This window comes from Lontra canadensis, unplaced genomic scaffold (genome assembly GCF_010015895.1).
Source record: "Lontra canadensis isolate GAN:19392208 unplaced genomic scaffold, GSC_riverotter_1.0 scaffold66, whole genome shotgun sequence".
NCBI lineage: Eukaryota > Metazoa > Chordata > Mammalia > Carnivora > Mustelidae > Lontra > Lontra canadensis.
The window spans coordinates 8003206-8008904 of record NW_022631060.1 but is presented as its reverse complement, the minus strand read 5'-3'; the positions used below and the strand labels follow the sequence as shown (position 1 = coordinate 8008904).

General features: G+C 61.6%; 1 pseudogene; it reads right to left on the bottom strand.

The window, feature by feature from the left end:
* Positions 1-2459: 2459 nt before the first annotated feature.
* Positions 2460-5699, bottom strand: LOC116880214 (annotated as a pseudogene).

Sequence of the window (5699 nt, the reverse complement as noted above, 5' to 3'; positions counted from 1 at the left end):
TCCCACAGGCCGTGTGGGTGCAGCAGGTCTGACCGCTCCCAGACAATGGCTAGCAGGAGCCTTTGGAGGCTCGGTATCCCCATCTAGAGGAGTCCCCCTGGGGGGGACATTTCAGAGGCAGAGCCGATAAGATAGTGACGGTGACAGCTCCAAGCGTCCAGGTGACAGGTAGGGGGACAGGGTGAGGTGGGTCACACAGGCGGAGTGTGCATGTGGAAACCACATCCTTTCTTTCTTCCTTCCTTCCTTCCTTCCTTCCTTTCTTTTGTGGCTTTTTACTTTGACATCCTTTCACATTTGCTGAAAAGTTGCCCAGACGGAGGGGAGCCCCCTCCCCAAACTCTAGACCCCTTGTTCCCAGCTCCCCGAGGGCTCGTGCTAGCCACGCTCGCACTGTCGCTTTCTCTCCACGCATGTACACATGTGTACATACGTGGTCTCTGCCTGTGTCCACCCGCAAGCCTGTGTACACGCACATTTTCCCCCTGATCATTTGAGAGTACATTGGAGGCACAGGGTCCCTGGGCCACCAGACGCTTTGGTGCATTTCTGAAAACAAGCACATCCCCTTACACAACCCAGGACAGGCTCTCGACACCAGGCACCGATACGATGTTAGGAGCGAGTCCACCACCCGTGTTCAAACTCTGTTCTGTTTGGCTGTTTTTCTGCCCGTGCGGGACCCAGGCCAGGCCCCACTCAGACCCAGTTGTCACGTCCCTCTAGTTTCCCTGAGTCTGGACCAGTTCTTCAGCCATATTTTGTCTCTGCATGACCTTGACATTTTGAAGAGCGGGGAGGAGCTATTTTGCAGAATGCCCTTGCCTGACCGGGCCCGGCTCGTCTGTGCACACCACGGCCCCCGATCCCCTCCCCCTCCCTACACCTTGCAGTCGCTGCCCACCAGCTGGCCCAGGGGTGAAGGGGGACGACCTCCTCCCCTCCCAGGCCTTTGGGGGCAATGCGACCACCCCTGAGACTCGTGGCTGCTCACATGCACGGGACCCCAGGGGACTGGGTGCTTCTCTCCCCGATCCAGGAACCTGCCAGCGCCCAGCCCTGCTCTGACGGTGGGAGGACGAGGGCGTCCCTGTCACTGACGGAGACTCCTCCTGGCCTTTCAGGAAAACGAGTCTGCAGGTCAACCCCGGCCAGCACAGGCCCCATGACGCGTGGCCTCCCTGGCTGTGGCCTGAGGAGCTCAGGGAATGTCAGTCCAGGCCCTGCCTGCTCCCTTTGCGGGAGGCAAAGGGTCCACTGTGGGTTCCTGACTACCCAGGCCACACTGCACATCCCAACAGGCCACCGCTTCACTTGTACCCCAACCTGGAGGGTCCCCATCGCTGCCCCAAGGGTCTCTGGGAAAAGGCCCTGGCCGTGGGAGTCCCCGAGGGTGCAGGGAGAGCCCTGCCCTTTCCGCGTGGCCTCTGCAGGACATTACCTCATCCCTCATGGGGCAGCTCGGCCCCGGGCCAGCGGATCACACTGGGAATGTGCGACTCGCTCGTCCGGGTCAGGCCGGCAGAGAACCAGAAACCAGCAGGTCCCACGGCCTCGGTCCCCACCCGTGCTGTCCTGGGTGGTCTGGGGGCCAGACAGACCCTGCAGGGGACAGAGGGCCCGCCCAGCCTGGGCACTGGAGTGCTGGCCCACCCAGCAGAGCGGAGGATGGTGAGGGGAGAATGGGATTGGCCGGCCCGCGGCTAAGCTGCGGGAACTGCAGGAAACAGACGCACCCAGAGGAAGCTGCCGGCGGAAGAGCATTGGGCCTGGCCACGTGCTAAGGCGGCGCCCCCCGCCCAGCCCACCCACGGCGGTGCCAAGGGGTGGGGTCAGGAGGAGCCTCAGGGCCTGAAGTGCCCCTGCCAGGGCAGGGGAGCTGCTGGGAGCAGCGCGCAGTGAGCCCAGCTGGGTCCCCCGACCTTGGAAAGGGGCCAGGCCCGGGTCGCAGCCGAGCGAACAGGGATGGCTGGAGTCCTGTCCCTCCCGGGCCACCAGCCTGCCATCACCCCGGAGGCTGCATGCCTGCTGTCCGTGGCCCAGCCCAGTGTCCCCAGGACGGGTGTGGGCCCCGGGAGATAGGGGTCGGGCCCCAGCTCAGCCACCATGTCCCAGGTGCCCCGGTCTGTGCTGTGCCCTCTCGGTGCTTCTCTCCCTCGAGAGGGCGCGCCCTGCTTCTCTGTGCGGTGACAGCCCCACCGCGTGCGTTTGCTGGAGCTGCTCCAGGCCAGGCCCCCAGACAGGGCTCACACGGCAGACACGCCCAGTCCCCGGTCCCGGAGACCGACGCCTGGGATGGCGGCGCAGGCAGGACGGGATCCCCCTGAGGGCTTTCTCTCGTGTGCGGACGGGGTCCGTCCTCCATGCAGGTCTGTGTCCTGATCCCCTCTTCCTGTAAGGACGCCGGTCACACGGGATCAGGGATACCCCGGGGACCCCATGTTACCTTGATCACCTCTTCAAAGTCCCCATCTCCAGATATGGTCCCATCCTGGGGTGCTGGGGGTCAGGGCTCCGACACAGGAATCTGGGGTCACAGCTCACCCCATGACACTCCCTGAGGAAGCAAGAGACTGTGCCACGGGCGCTTCACTCATCCATTTATTCCAGAGCTGCTGGCCGCGGGCCCTCTGTGGGCAGGGGGGCGGTGGGCGCAGTGACGGACAAGATGACCCCTTCCCTCAAGGGTCTTCCAGAGGAGGAAGCCAGGGAGGACGATGCGGAAGAGGCAGGGAGACAAACATGAAGGTGACGGGTCCGGCATCATCCTCGAGCCCTTTCTTCTCTTACCTCCCACTTCTGGGTTTGAATCCAGCAAGCCCTGCTTCTAGAAGCTGACGGCCTCTCAACAGGGCCACCGTCCGGTCCCCCGGAGCCTGGAGCCCAGCCCTGTCTCAGTGCTCACACCCACCCCCCGGCCCTTCTCCGCACAGCACCCTGGGATCCTAACGCGTCTACACCAGACCCTGCAGCCTCTTGCTCCACACACACCCCCGTGGCTGCTCATGTCCCCAGAGTGAACACATCAGTCCCCCCCACACCCGGAATGACTGCCACCACCGTCCATCCTGTCTCCCACTACTCGCCAGCCCCCTGCTACCCTGCTCCGTCTCCAAAATCCAAGTACGCTCCTGCCCCAGGGCCTTTGCCCGGGAGCACTCCTTGCTCAGACAGCCATGAGGCCCTTCCCCTCACCTTTTTAAGTCTTCAGGAAGGTCACCCTGACCACTTCATTTAAATTGTCCTCCTGATCCCTTCGGTCCCAGATCTTGTTTCTCTTGCTCGTTGTCCTTCTGTCTCGACGAGGTTATGAGCTCCATGAGGGCAGAGAGGCTCGTGTGCTTTCTTCCCTGCTGAGGCCAGCACCAGCAGCGGCCTGCTACTCCACCAGCACTGAGCCATCACGCATCTGAGTTGTTTTGTCTTTTTCCTCAACGGCTGGTAAGCATGTTCCCTCCGGAGCCGGATAGTAAGTATTCTTGGTGGCGTGTGTCCCGCTCTGTTGCAATTACCCAGTCTGCGGCTGAAAAGCAAAGCCGTCAGTGGCAACACGGAGAGGAATGGGCGTGGCTGCGTGCCAATAAAACTTTATTTACAAAAGCAGGCAGCGGGCCGGAATTGGCTGTGGGCTACCATTTGCAGACCCCTGGCTTATCTAGTGAACCAAGCCTGACTCCCTCTCTCCAGAGCCCTCTCCCATCCTGGGCAGGTGCAGGGCACTCATGCACCCTCCGTGTCTGTGCCATCCAGAAACTTCCAAGGCCAGCCGGGCATCTGAAGCCTCTTGAGTCCCCAGGGAGGGGCCGGTTAGGAATGGTTCCTCCACTTTGCAAATGGCAAAGGTGAGGTTCAGCAAGGTCAGGGGCTCACAGGGCCCACAGCTGAGAGGCGAGAAGCCCTGACCCCCTCCCCTCCCTTCTTTACCTGCCCTTCCTGCCCACCTGTGCCCACTGATGCTCCCCAAACACCTGCCCTTTCCTGCCCTGGAATTCCACCCGAGTCCAAATCCCCAGATGTGCTCCCAGGAACGTGGAGGAGGGAAGACATCTTCGTGGAAGGAATGGGTGGGTCACTTTGGGAAGCAATTCCGCCTTTCCTAGTGGAGCTGAGGCTGCACATCCCGTGACCGGGCGGTTCTGCCCCAAAACCCTCGCCCACACTCCCACGGAGAGGATCCCTGCAGCAGCATCCACGGCAAGCGTGCAAACACCCCGCGCGTCCATCCAGAGCACGGTGCCGTGGGCACACGGTTACGGACGGTGGGGCCGTGAACGTGAACGGACCGGGGGACGCGCATGCCAGCACGGCTGACCCACACTGACACGGGAGGAGCCTGGGGTCCCCGTGCAGGGGGAGCGGTGGGGGGGACCCTGGGACGGAAAGCGGAGCCAAGCCTGAGAGCCAGGTGGCGAACCGGTGTGAACTTCTTACAACTTCTTACTGTGGACGGGGGCGGCCATTATGAGGGATTAGCCCCAGGGGCAGCCGGCGGGGGCAGGGTGTTCGGGACCAACCCAGCTCCCTCTGCGTCCCCACCCCCACCGCTGGCCCTCCAGCCCCCACCCTGGCACCCCGTCCCCTCCACCCTCACGCTGGGCTTCGCCTGCCCCCGGTCCCTTGTACGTGCTCTCCCAACCCGGCCTTGATCCTCGCTGCTGGACATGAGGCGGGACCACACCCCAAAGGGCTGAGCAGGAAGGGGAGAGGGGCACAGGTAGGGGTGTGGCCACTGGGCTCCGCCCCAAGAAGTTGGGAGAGGGTCACAGCCATGCAGAGGGTGTGGGGAAGCAGAGGGCCTTTCGAAACCCTGTTCTCACTCTTCCCAACCTGAGAAATGCAGAAGATCAGAAAAAATTAAAAACAAATGAGAAAAATAACCAGACCCCACCCACCCTCATCACCCTGAGTTTCCCTCCATTTCCTGGAAGAGGAACAAGCAGGTGCAAATGGGTGCTCTGACCAAGGACTTGGTGGGAGTGGTGTGCGTGCTTCCAGGTTTCAGGGTGAGGTCACCTCCCCGCCCCTGGGGCAGTAGGCAGATCGGGCTCCCGCACCCTCTTCCTGAGCGAGAACCCCAGCTCCACGGGAACCTCAGTTCCACGGGAACCTCAGTTCCAGCATCTGTCCCACGTGGGATGGGGGCCTCCTCATTTCTGGTTCCTTCCTGGTGTCAGAACCCAGAACTCTCAGTCTCTCCATTCCTGCCTCGTGGGAATATCCCTTCCTTTCTTGCGCCCCCAGCTCTGCTCCTACAGGATGTTACCATTCACGGGATTCCGAACACCCCGTCGTCAGGGCTGGGTGCTCGTTTCTGCTTCCATTTGGCCGAAAGCAGACCACGTTCAGATGACGACGTTCGTTCACCGTTCACTGTCCCCTCATGAGGTCGGTGCCATATTTGCCCTCGTATTGATAGACAGGGAAACTGAGGAACGGGGAGGTGGGTAATTCATCTCCAAGTCCACAGCTAGCAGAGGTACAAAGGCCAGAACTCGAATCCAGCTGTCTAACTCCAGAGTCCAGGACTTCTCCACGGGGCTCACTGCTCCCAATGGCCCCAGGTGTTGCCAGCGAAGGTTGTCAAATAAAATAAAGGACACAGTGAGGTGTGGCCGTGTCACCGTGGGAGAGAAGAGGGAAAGCCCGTCTCACAGCATCTAGGAAGAAAGGAGTAGCACACGCTTTCTCCAATTCTCCAT